The sequence below is a fragment of the Triticum urartu genome, chromosome 3 (assembly GCF_003073215.2).
Source record: "Triticum urartu cultivar G1812 chromosome 3, Tu2.1, whole genome shotgun sequence".
NCBI classification, from domain to species: Eukaryota; Viridiplantae; Streptophyta; class Magnoliopsida; order Poales; family Poaceae; genus Triticum; species Triticum urartu.
The window spans coordinates 732,181,995-732,194,263 of NC_053024.1; positions in this window are offsets into that span (position 1 = coordinate 732,181,995).

Consider the following 12,269-nt stretch of genomic DNA (forward strand, 5'->3'; position numbering starts at 1 on the left):
CTTCTACAAATAGGAATGATGATATATAAAGTAAATTGCAAAAAACCATCACAATTGGGTCGAAGTTATCAGTGCTTCAGGAAAACCCCACCCGAAAACACGCTTTTTGGTGTGTGTTTGATGGCTTTTGCACATTTTGGATATATATTTGATATCAATTGAGTGGACCTAGATACGCATGTAGACTTCTTGGACCTCTTGTGCGCCAAAAAGACCCACACTATGTGGAACAATCCCGTGTTTGGGCTAGATTCTATTGTCACAAAAAAGAACAAGCGGATGCACCACCACCATAGTTGTTTTAGATGTGCTCATTAGGGTAGGATGTGTATGTATTCATAGGAGTGAGCGTATGTGCATGTGTTATGACCGGGGTAGACTTATGCCCGTAGGAGGCCTACCGGGCAAGCTTAGCCCACAAGTTATCTTAGTTTTATTTCACGTCATGGTTATATAAATAAGTTGTAAGACTATTTTCAGATTTAAGCAATAAGACAATTCTATTGCCCGGCTCTCAGAGGAGCCGGAACCCCTAAACCCTAGCCGCCTCTTGTCTCCGCACTTGCCGCAAGGACGGCGCCTCGCCGCCGGCCGCCACGCTCCAGCCCTCACCCTCCTCCCTCTTTCCCCTACAAGCTACGCCCTAGGCAGGGTAGAACCATAACCCCTATCACCTTGGTATCAGCTAGCTTGGTTTCGACCATGTCATCACCACCACCAAGTCCGCCGCTATCCACCGCCACCACCTTTGCCGCGCCATCACCGATCCTCTCCACGGCACCGCTGGCCCTTCCCTCGGCGCCGATGGGTTCCACCGCTGGCGCATCGACCGGCCAGTTGCCGCCCCCCTCCACGGGTCTGCTGCCATCACCCTCCACCGCGCCGCTCATCTACTCTCCGGGGGCAATGACCGGCGTCCTCAACGACTTGGTCGTCGCGGTCCGGGGCATCTAGTTGTTCGTGGCCAGCCCGTACGGGCCACCGCCGCCTCCACCGCCAACCATCTCCTCCGGACCGCCGGCCCTGCCCTGGTACTCAGTACCCGCGGCGATCTCCGGGGCCCATCCGTCGCTCCAGCCGCTGCCTGCCCCAGCGCCGTCCTGGCCGCAGTGGGCTGCGCCGGCTCTCGTGGCGCCACCCGCGTCCGGCCCAGCGCCGCAGTGGCCTGCGCCGGCCCCAGCCGCGCCAACCGTGCCTCCCGCGCCGGTCTAGCTTCCACCGCCGGGCGTGACGGCCCTATAGCGGGCCGAGCTCTTTGTCGGCGGCCTTCCAGACCACATCCGCGTGGACGTCGAGCTGAAGGGGCCCCAAGACCTCCAGGCGGCCATGTACTATGCTCGGGCCTTCGAGCGTCGCGTCCAAGCTTTGCCGTCGACGCCATCGACTCGAGGGGGCCGACACCCCCCCGACCGCCCCCGACAGCACCTGCGCCTCCGACCACATCGTCGGCTGCCGCCCCGGCCACGACGCGGCCTTTTTGGCGTCTCTCTCAGGCAGAGTAGATCGAGCGCCGGCGCCTGGGGCTTTGCTTTAACAGTGATGCGCACTATGCACAGGGCCATGCCTGCCTGCGCCTCTTCTACTTGGACATGGTCGACGCTACCGAGGAGGACACACCCATCGACGGACTCGGCGAACCCGCCGCCGCGGAGCCTACGCCCCCGCCCGCTCCGGCGACGACCCTCGTCGTCTCGCTTCATGCGCTGGCCGACATTCATGGTGAATGCCTGGTGGCCCTCATGGATACCGGCTCCATGCATAACTTCCTGCCTGAGGCCACCATGCGGCGCTTAGCGCTCCAGCCGACAGGCGGGGAGCAACTTCGGGTCACCGTGGCTAACGGCGACCGGCTCCGCTGCCATGGGCTCGCACGTGACGTGCCCATCACTATCGGCGAGAAGCACTTCACCATCACGTGCGCCAGCATTGACTTGGGCTGCTTCGACTTCATCCTCAGCGTCGACTTCTTGAGGACTCTCGGTCCCATCCTTTGGGACTTCGACGCCCTGACGATGACCTTCTGGCGTGTCGGCCGCCGCGTCCGGTGGGAGGGCATTGGGGGCTCCCTGGCGACGCCCCAGCTCCAGCTGGCCGCGACCACCACCGAGGCTGAGCATCCTCTGTTGGACCATCTCCTGTAGTAGCACCGTGACCTCTTCAAGAAGCCGCATGGTCTTCCACCGGCCCGGGTCTACGACCACCGTATTCATCTTCTGCTAGGCTCGCCACCGGTGGCAGTACGACCCTACCGGTATCCTTAGCTGTAGAAGGACGAGTTGGAGCGGCAATGCGCGCTCATGCTCGCCGCGGGCATCATGCGGATCTGCACATCACCGTTCACCGCGCCGGTCCTCCTCGTTCGTAAGTCGGACAGCACATGGCGTTTCTGCATCGACTACCGCACCCTTAATGCTCTTACACTTAAGGACAAGTTTCCTATTCCGGTGGTCGATGAGCTCCTGGATGAACTATATGGGGCGCGCTTCTTCACCAAGCTCGATCTTCGGTCAGGGTACCACCAGGTGCGCATGCACCCGGACGATATCGCCAACACGGTGTTTTGGACTCATCACGGCCACTTCGAGTTCTTGGTGATGCCCTTTGGCCTCTCCAACGCCCCGGCGGCCTTCCAGGCTCTGATGAACGACGCCCTGCGGCCCTACTTATGTCGGTTTGTTCTCGTTTTCTTTGATGACATTCTTATCTACAACGCTTCATGGGCGGAGCACCTCCAGCACGTCGCCATCATCTTCAACGAGATTCGGGCGCACCATCTTCATCTTAAGCGCTCGAAGTGCTCGTTCGGGATGGCTCCCGTCGCCTACCTTGGCCATGTCATCTCGGCCGAGGGGGTGGCCATGGATGCTGACAAGGTGGCAGCCGTCGCCGCCTGGCCGGTCCCGCAGTCTCTGCGGGCTCTTTGCGGATTTCTGGGCCTTGCGGGGTACTACCGGAAATTTATCCGGGAGTTCGGCCTCATCGCGGCCCAGCTCACACGCCTGCTCCATCGCGACGCCTTTTCCTGGGATGAGGAGGCAACCACAGCATTCGAGGCCCTCAAGGGGGCCCTCATGACGGGTCCTGTCCTGCATATGCCTGACTTCGATCACCCGTTCACCGTCGACTGCGACGCCTCCGGTGCGGGGTTCGGTGCGGTCCTTCATAAGGGTGATGGACCCCTCGCCTTCTTCAGCAGGCCCTTTGCCGCACACCATCTTAAGTTAGCGGCCTATGAGCGTGAGCTCATTGGCTTGGTACAAGTGTTGGGGAACGTAGCATAAATTCAAAATTTTCCTATGTGTCACCAAGATCTATCTATGGAGTCATCTAGCAACGAGGGAGGAGTGGATCTACATACCCTTGTAGATCGCGCGCGGAAGCGTTCAAGGGAACGGGGTTGATGGAGTCATACTCGTCGTGATCCAAATCACCGATGATCCTAGCGCCGAACGGACGGCACCTCCGCGTTCAACACACGTACGGAGCATCGACGTCTCCTCCTTCTTGATCCAGCAAGGGGGGAGGAGAGGTTGATGGAGATCCAGCAGCACGATGGCATGGTGGTGAAGTAGCGGGATTCCAACAGGGCTTCGCCAAGCGCTGCGGGAGGAGGGAGATGTGTCATGGGAGGGAGAGGGAGGCGCCAGGGCTCAGATTTTGTGCTGCCCTCCCTTCCCCCCACTATATATAGGGCCAAGGGAGAGGGGGGGCGCAGCCTTGGCCCTTCCTCCAAGGAAGGGTGCGGCCAGGGAGGAGTCCTTCCTCCCCAAGGCACCTTGGAGGTGCCTTCCCCCTTTAGGACTCTTCCTTTTCATCTTCTCTTGGCGCATGGGCCTCTTGGGGCTGGTGCCCTTGGCCCATATAGACCAAGGCGCACCCCCTACAGCCCATGTGGCCCCCCGGGGCAGGTGGCCCCACCCGGTGGACCCCCGAGACCCTTCCGGTGGTCCCGGTACAATACCGGTGACCCCGAAACTTGTCCCGATGGCCGAAATAGCACTTCCTATATATAATTCTTTACCTCCGGACCATTCCGGAACTCCTCGTGTCGTCCGGGATCTCATCCGGGACTCCGAACAACTTTCGGGTTACCGCATACTAATATCTCTATAACCCTAGCGTCACCGAACCTTAAGTTGTGTAGACCCTACGGGTTCGGGAGACATGCAGACATGACCGAGATGACTCTCCGGTCAATAACCAACAGCAGGATCTGGATACCCATGTTGGCTCCCACATGTTCCACGATGATCTCATCGGATGAACCACGATGTCAAGGACTTAATCAATCCCGTATACAATTCCCTTTGTCTAGCGGTACGATACTTGCCCGAGATTCAATCGTCGGTATCCCGATACCTTGTTCAATCTCGTTACCGGCAAGTCTCTTTACTCGTTCCGTAACACATCATCCCGTGATTCAACTCCTTGATCACATTGTGCACATTATGATGATGTCCTACCGAGTGGGCCCAGAGATACCTCTCTGTTTACACGGAGTGACAAATCCCAGTCTCGATTCATGCCAACCCAACAGACACTTTCGGAGATACCTGTAATGTACCTTTATAGCCACCCAGTTACGTTGTGACGTTTGGCACACCCAAAGCACTCCTACGGTATCCGGGAGTTGCACAATCTCATGGTCTAAGGAAATGATACTTGACATTAGAAAAGCTTTAGCATACGAACTACACGATCTTTGTGCTAGGCTTAGGATTGGGTCTTGTCCATCACATCATTCTCCTAATGATGTGATCCCGTTATCAACGACATCTAATGTCCATGGTCAGGAAACCGTAACCATCTATTGATCAACGAGCTAGTCAACTAGAGGCTTACTAGGGACATGGTGTTGTCTATGTATCCACACATGTATCTGAGTTTCCTATCAATACAATTATAGCATGGATAATAAACGATTATCATGAACAAGGAAATATAATAATAACTAATTTATTATTGCCTCTAGGGCATATTTCCAACAGTCTCCCACTTGCACTAGAGTCAATAATCTAGTTCACATCGCCATGTGATTAACACTCACAGGTCACATCGCCACGTAACCAACATCCAAAGAGTTTACTAGAGTCAATAATCTAGTTCACATCACTATGTGATTAACACTCAATGAGTTCTGGGTTTGATCATATTGCTTGTGAGAGAGGTTTTAGTCAACGGGTTTGAACCTTTCAGATCCGTGTGTGCTTTACAAATCTTTATGTCATCTTCTAGATGCAGCTACCACGCTCTATTTGGAGCCATTTAAAATAACTGTTCTACTTGGAGTTATTCTAAATTGTTGCTCCATTATACGTATCCGGTATCTCTACTCAGAGCTATCCGGATAGGTGTTAAGCTTGCATCGTCGTAACTCTTTACGTCGAACTCTTTTACCACCTCCATAATCGAGAAAATTCCTTAGTCCACTAGTTACTAAGGATAACTTTGACCACTGTCCTGTGATCCATTTTTGGATCACTCTTGTACCCCTTGACTGACTCATGGAAAGGCACACTTCAGGTGCGGTACACAGCATAGCATACTGTAGAGCCTATGTCTTAAGCATAGGGGACGACCTTCGTCCTTTCTCTCTATTCTGCCGTGGTCGAGCTTTAAGTCTTAACTTCATACCTTACAACTCAGGCAAGAACTCCTTCTTTGACTGATCCATCTTGAACACCTTCAAGATCATATCAAGGTATGTGCTCATTTGAAAGTACCATTAAACGTTTTGATCTATCCTTATAGATCTTGATGCTCAATGTTCAAGTAGCTTAATCCAGGCTTTCCATTGAAAAAACACTTTCCAATAATCATATATGCTTTCCAGAAATTCTACGTCATTTCTGATCAACAATATGTCAACAACATATACTCATCAGAAATTCTATAGTGCTCCCACTCACTTCTTTGGAAATACAAGTTTCTCATAAACTTTGTATAAACCCAAAATCTTTGATCATCTCATCAAAGCATACATTCCAACTCCGAGATGCTTACTCCAGACCTTAGAAGGATTGCTGGAGCTTTGCATAGTTATCAGCATCTTTCAGTATTGACAAAACCTTCCGGTTGTATCACATACAACCTTTCCTCAAGAAAAACGTCGAGGAAACAATGTTTTGACATCCTATCTGCAAGATTTCATAAATAATGCAGTAGTTGCTAATATAATTTCAACAGATTCTTAGCATCGCTACGAGTGAGAAAGTCTCATCGTAGTCAACTCCTTGAACTTGTCGGAAAACATCTTAACGACAATTCGAGCTTTCTTAATGGTGATACTTACCATCATTGTCCATCTTCCTTTTAAAATCCATCTGTACTCAATAGCCTTACGACCATCGAGCCGTTCTGCCAAAGTCTACACTTTATTTTCATACATGGATCCTCTCTCAGATTGTATGGCCTCGAGCCATTTATCGGAATCCGGGCCCACCATCGCTTCTCCATAGCTCGTAGGTTCATTGTTGTCTACCAACATGACTTCCAAGATAGGATTACGTACTATTCTGAAGAAGTACGCATCCTTTTCATCCCACGAGGTTTGGTAGTGACTTGATCTGAAGTTTCATGATCACTATCATAAGCTTCCACTTCAATTGGTGTAGGTGCCACATGAACAACTTCCTGTGCCCTGCCACACACTAGTTGAAGAGACGGTTCAATAACCTCATCAAGTCTCCACCATCCTCCCACTCAATTCTTTCGAGAGAAACTTTTCCTCGAGAAAGGACCCGATTCTAGAAACAATCCCTTATTGCTTTCGAATCTGAGACAGGAGGTATACCCAACTGTTTTGGGTGTCCTATGAAGATGCATTTATCCGCTTTGGGTTCGAGCTTATCAGCTTGAAACTTTTTCACATAAGCGTCGCAGCCCCAAACTTTTAAGAAATGACAGCTTAGGTTTCTCTAAACCATAGTTCATACGGTGTCACCTCATCGGAATTACGTGGTGCCCTATTTAAAGTGAATGCGGTTGTCTCTAATGCCTAACCCATAAACTATCATGGTAATTCGATAAGAGACATCATGGTATGCATCATATCCAATAGGGTGCAGTTATGATGTTCGGACACACCATCACACTATGGTGTTCCAGGCTGTATCAGTTGTGAAACAATTTCCACAATGTCTTAATTCTGTGCCAAACTCGTAATTCAGATATTCATCTCTACGATCATATCATAGACATTTTATCCTCTTGTCACGACGATGTTCAACTTCACTCTGAAATTACTTGAACCTTTCAATAATTCAGACTCGTGATTCATCAAGTAAATATACTCAACATCTACTCAAATCATCTGTGAAGTAAGAACATAACGATATCCACTACATGCCTCAGCACTCATTGGATTGCACACATCAAAATGTATTACTTCCAACAAGTTGCTTTCTAGTTCCATTTTACTGAAACTGAGGCTTTCAGTCATCTTGCCCATGTGGTATGATTTGCATGTCTCAAGTGATTCAAAATCAAGTGAGTCCAAACGGTCCATTTGCATGGAGTTTCTTCATGCATATACACCAATAGACATGGTTCGCATGTCTCAAACTTTTCAAAAACGAGTGAGCCCAAAGATCCATCAACATGGAGCTTCTTCATGCGTTTTATACCGATATGACTTACGTGGCAGTGCCACAAGTAGGTGGTACTATCATTACTATCTTATATCTTTTGGCATGAATATGTGTATCACTACGATCGAGATTCAATAAACCATTTATTTTAGGTGCAAGACCATTGAAGGTATTATTCAAATAAACAGAGTAACCATTATTCTCCTTAAATGAATAACCGTATTGCGATAGACATAATCCAATCATGTCTACGCTCAACGCAAACACCAATCTCGATGGTAGAGGGAGCGTACGATATTTGATCAACCTTGGAAATACTTCCAACACATATCGTCATCTCACCTTTAGCTAGTCTCCGTTTATTCCGTAGCCTTTTGTTTCGAGTTACTAACACTTAGCAACCGAACCGGTATCTAATACCATGGTGCTACTAGGAGTACTAGTAAAGTACACATTAACACAACGTATATCCAATATACTTCTATCGACCTTGCCAGCCTTCTAATCTACCAAGTATCTAGGGTAATTCTGCTCCGGTGGCTGCTCCCCTTATTACAGAAACACTTAGTCTCAGGTTTGGGTTCAACCTTGGGTCTCTTCACTAGAGCAGCAGCTGAATTGCCGTTTCATGAAGTATCCCTTCTTGCCCTTGCCCTTCTTGAAACTAGTGGTTTCACCAACCATCAACAATTGATGCTCCTTCTTGATTTCTACTTTTGTGGTGTCAAACATCGCGAATATCTCAAGGATCATCATATATGTCCCCGATATATTATAGTTCATCACGAAGCTCTAGCAGCTTGGTGGTAATGACTTCGGAGAAACATCAATATCTCATCTGGAAGATTAACTCCCACTTGATTCAAATGATTGTTGTACTCAGACAATCTGAGCACAAGCTCAACAATTGAGCTTTTCTCCCTTAGTTTGCAGGCTAAGAAAATCGCCGGAGGTCTTATACCTCTTGACGTGGGCACGAGCCTGAAATCCCAATTTCAGCCCTCAAAACATCTCATATGTTTTGCGACGTTTCAAAAACGTCTTTGGTGCCTCAACTCTAAACCGTTTAACTGAACTATCACATAGTCATCAAAACGTGTATGTCAGATGTTCGCAACATCCACAGACAACGTTCGAGGTTTAGCACACTGAGCGGTGCATTAAGGACATAAGCCTTCTATGAAGCAATGAGGACAATCCTCAGTTTACGGACCCAGTCCGCATAATTGCTACTATCAACTTTCAACTAAATTTTCCTCTAGGAACATATCTAAACAGTAGAACTATAGCGTGAGCTACGACATAATTTGCAAAATCCTTTTTGACTATGTTCAGGATAATTAAGTTCATCTTATGAACTCCCACTTAGATAGACATCCCTCTAGTCATCTAAGTGATTACATGATCCGAGTCAACTAGGCCGTGTCCGATCATCACGTGAGACGGACTAGTCAACGTCGGTGAACATCTTCATGTTGATCGTATCTTCTATACGACTCATGCTCGACCTTTCGGTCTTCTGTGTTCCGAGGCCATGTCTGTACACATGCTAGGCTCGTCAAGTCAACCTAAGTGTTTCGCGTGTGTAAATCTGGCTTACACCCGTTGTATGTGAACGTCTGAATCAAACACCCAATCATCACGTGGTGCATTGAAACAAGGAACTGTCGCAACGGTGCACAGTTAGGGGGAACACTTTCTTGAAATTTTAATGAGGGATCATCTTATTTACTACCGTCGTTCTAAGCAAATAAGATGTATAAACATGATAAACATCACATGCAATCAAATAGTGACATGATATGGCCAATATCACTTTGCTCCTTTTGATCTCCATCTTCGGGGCTCCATGATCATCATCGTCACCGGCATGACACCATGATCTCCATCATCATGATCTCCATCATCGTGTCTTCTTGAAGTTGTCACGTCATCTATTACTTCTACTACTACAGCTAACGGTTAGCAATAAAGTAAAGTAATTACATGACGTTTATGTTGACATGCAGGTCATAAATAAATAAAGACAACTCCTATGGCTCCTGCCGGTTGTCATATTCATCGACATGCTAGTCGTGATTCCTATTACAAGAACATGATCAATCTCATACATCACATATATCATTCATCACATCCTTTTGGCCATATCACATCACATAGCATACCCTGCAAAAACAAGTTAGACGTCCTCTAATTGTTGTTTGCAAGTTTTACGTGGCTGCTATGGGTTTCTAGCAAGAACGTTTCTTACCTACGCAAAAACCACAACGTGATATGCCAATTGCTATTTACCCTTCATAAGGACCCTTTTCATCGAATCCGATCCGACTAAAGTGGGAGAGACAGACACCTGCCAGCCACCTTATGCAACTAGTGCATGTTTGTCGGTGGAACCAGTCTCACGTAAGAGTACGTGTAAAGTCGGTCCGGGCCGCTTCATCCCACGATGCCGCCGAATCAAGATAAGACTAGTAACGGCAAGATAATTGACAATATCGACGCCCACAACTACTTTGTGTTCTACTCGTGCATAGTAACTACGCATAGACCTAGCTCTGATACCACTGTTGGGGAACGTAGCATAAATTCAAAATTTTCCTACGTGTCACCAAGATCTATCTATGGAGTCATCTAGCAACGAGGGAGGAGTGGATCTACATACCCTTGTAGATCGCGCGCGGAAGCATTCAAGAGAACGGGGTTGATGGAGTCGTATTCGTCGTGATCCAAATCACCGATGATCCTAGCGCCGAACGGACGGCACCTCCGCGTTCAACACACGTACGGAGCAGCGACGTCTCCTCCTTCTTGATCCAGCAAGGGGGGAGGAGAGGTTGATGGAGATCCAGCAGCACGATGGCATGGTGGTGAAGTAGCGGGATTCCAACAGGGCTTCGCCAAGCGCTGCGGGAGGAGGGAGATGTGTCATGGGAGGGAGAGGGAGGCGCCAGGGCTCAGATTTTGTGCTGCCCTCCCTTCCCCCCACTATATATAGGGCCAAGGGAGAGGGGGGGCGCAGCCTTGGCCCTTCCTCCAAGGAAGGGTGCGGCCAGGGAGGAGTCCTTCCTCCCCAAGGCACCTCGGAGGTGCCTTCCCCCTTTAGGACTCTTCCTTTTCATCTTCTCTTGGCGCATGGGCCTCTTGGGGCTGGTGCCCTTGGCCCATATAGACCAAGGCGCACCCCCTACAGCCCATGTGGCCCCCCGGGGCAGGTGGCCCCACCCGGTGGACCCCCGAGACCCTTCCGGTGGTCCCGGTACAATACCGGTGACCCCGAAACTTGTCCCGATGGCCGAAATAGCACTTCCTATATATAATTCTTTACCCCCGGACCATTCCGGAACTCCTCATGACGTCCGGGATCTCATCCGGGACTCCGAACAACTTTCGGGTTACCGCATACTAATATCTCTATAACCCTAGCGTCACCGAACCTTAAGTGTGTAGACCCTACGGGTTCGGGAGACATGCAGACATGACCGAGATGACTCTCCGGTCAATAACCAACAGCGGGATCTAGATACCCATGTTGGCTCCCACATGTTCCATGATGATCTCATCGGATGAACCACGATGTCAAGGACTTAATCAATCCCATATACAATTCCCTTTGTCTAGCGGTACGATACTTGCCCGAGATTCGATCGTCGGTATCCCGATACCTTGTTCAATCTTGTTACCGGCAAGTCTATTTACTCGTTCCGTAACACATCATCCCGTGATAAACTCCTTGATCACATTGTGCACATTATGATGATGTCCTACCGAGTGGGCCCAGAGATACCTCTCCGTTTACACGGAGTGACAAATCCCAGTCTCGATTCTTGCCAACCCAACAGACACTTTCGGAGATACCTGTAGTGTACCTTTATAGCCACCCAGTTACGTTGTGACGTTTGGCACACCCAAAGCACTCCTATGGTATCCGGGAGTTGCACAATCTCATGGTCTAAGGAAATGATACTTGACATTAGAAAAGCTTTAGCATACGAACTACACGATCTAGTGCTATGCTTAGGATTGGGTCTTGTCCATCACATCATTCTCCTAATGATGTGATCCCGTTATCAACGACATCCAATGTCCATGGTCAGGAAACCGTAACCATCTATTGATCAACGAGCTAGTCAACTAGAGGCTTACTAGGGACATGGTGTTGTCTATGTATCCACACATGTATCTGAGTTTCCTATCAATACAATTCTAGCATGGATAATAAACGATTATCATGAACAAGGAAATATAATAATAATCAATTTATTATTTCCTCTAGGGCATATTTCCAACAACAAGCGGTGTGTCACTGGCGGCCCTATCTTTGGGGTTGGACTTTCCGGATCCGTACGGACCACTACAGCCTCAAGTTCATGCTGGATCATAGGCTCTCGACCGTGCCGCAGCACCAGTGGATCAGTAAGCTCTTCGGTTTCGACTTCACTGTTGAGTATCGTTCGGGCCGCCTTAACACTGTCGCCGACGCCCTGTCTCGATGTGACGCCGACACCGTCGTCGGTACTTCTGAGGGGGCGACATTGTGCATCCTCTCGGGGCCCTCCTTCGCCCTCTTCACCGACATCAGTTGGGCGACTGCGGATGTGCCAGACGCGCTCCTCCTTCAGCAGCACCAACATTGCTCCTCCATGGGCGTCGGGTCTGCGTTCCCGCGCACAACGATCTCCG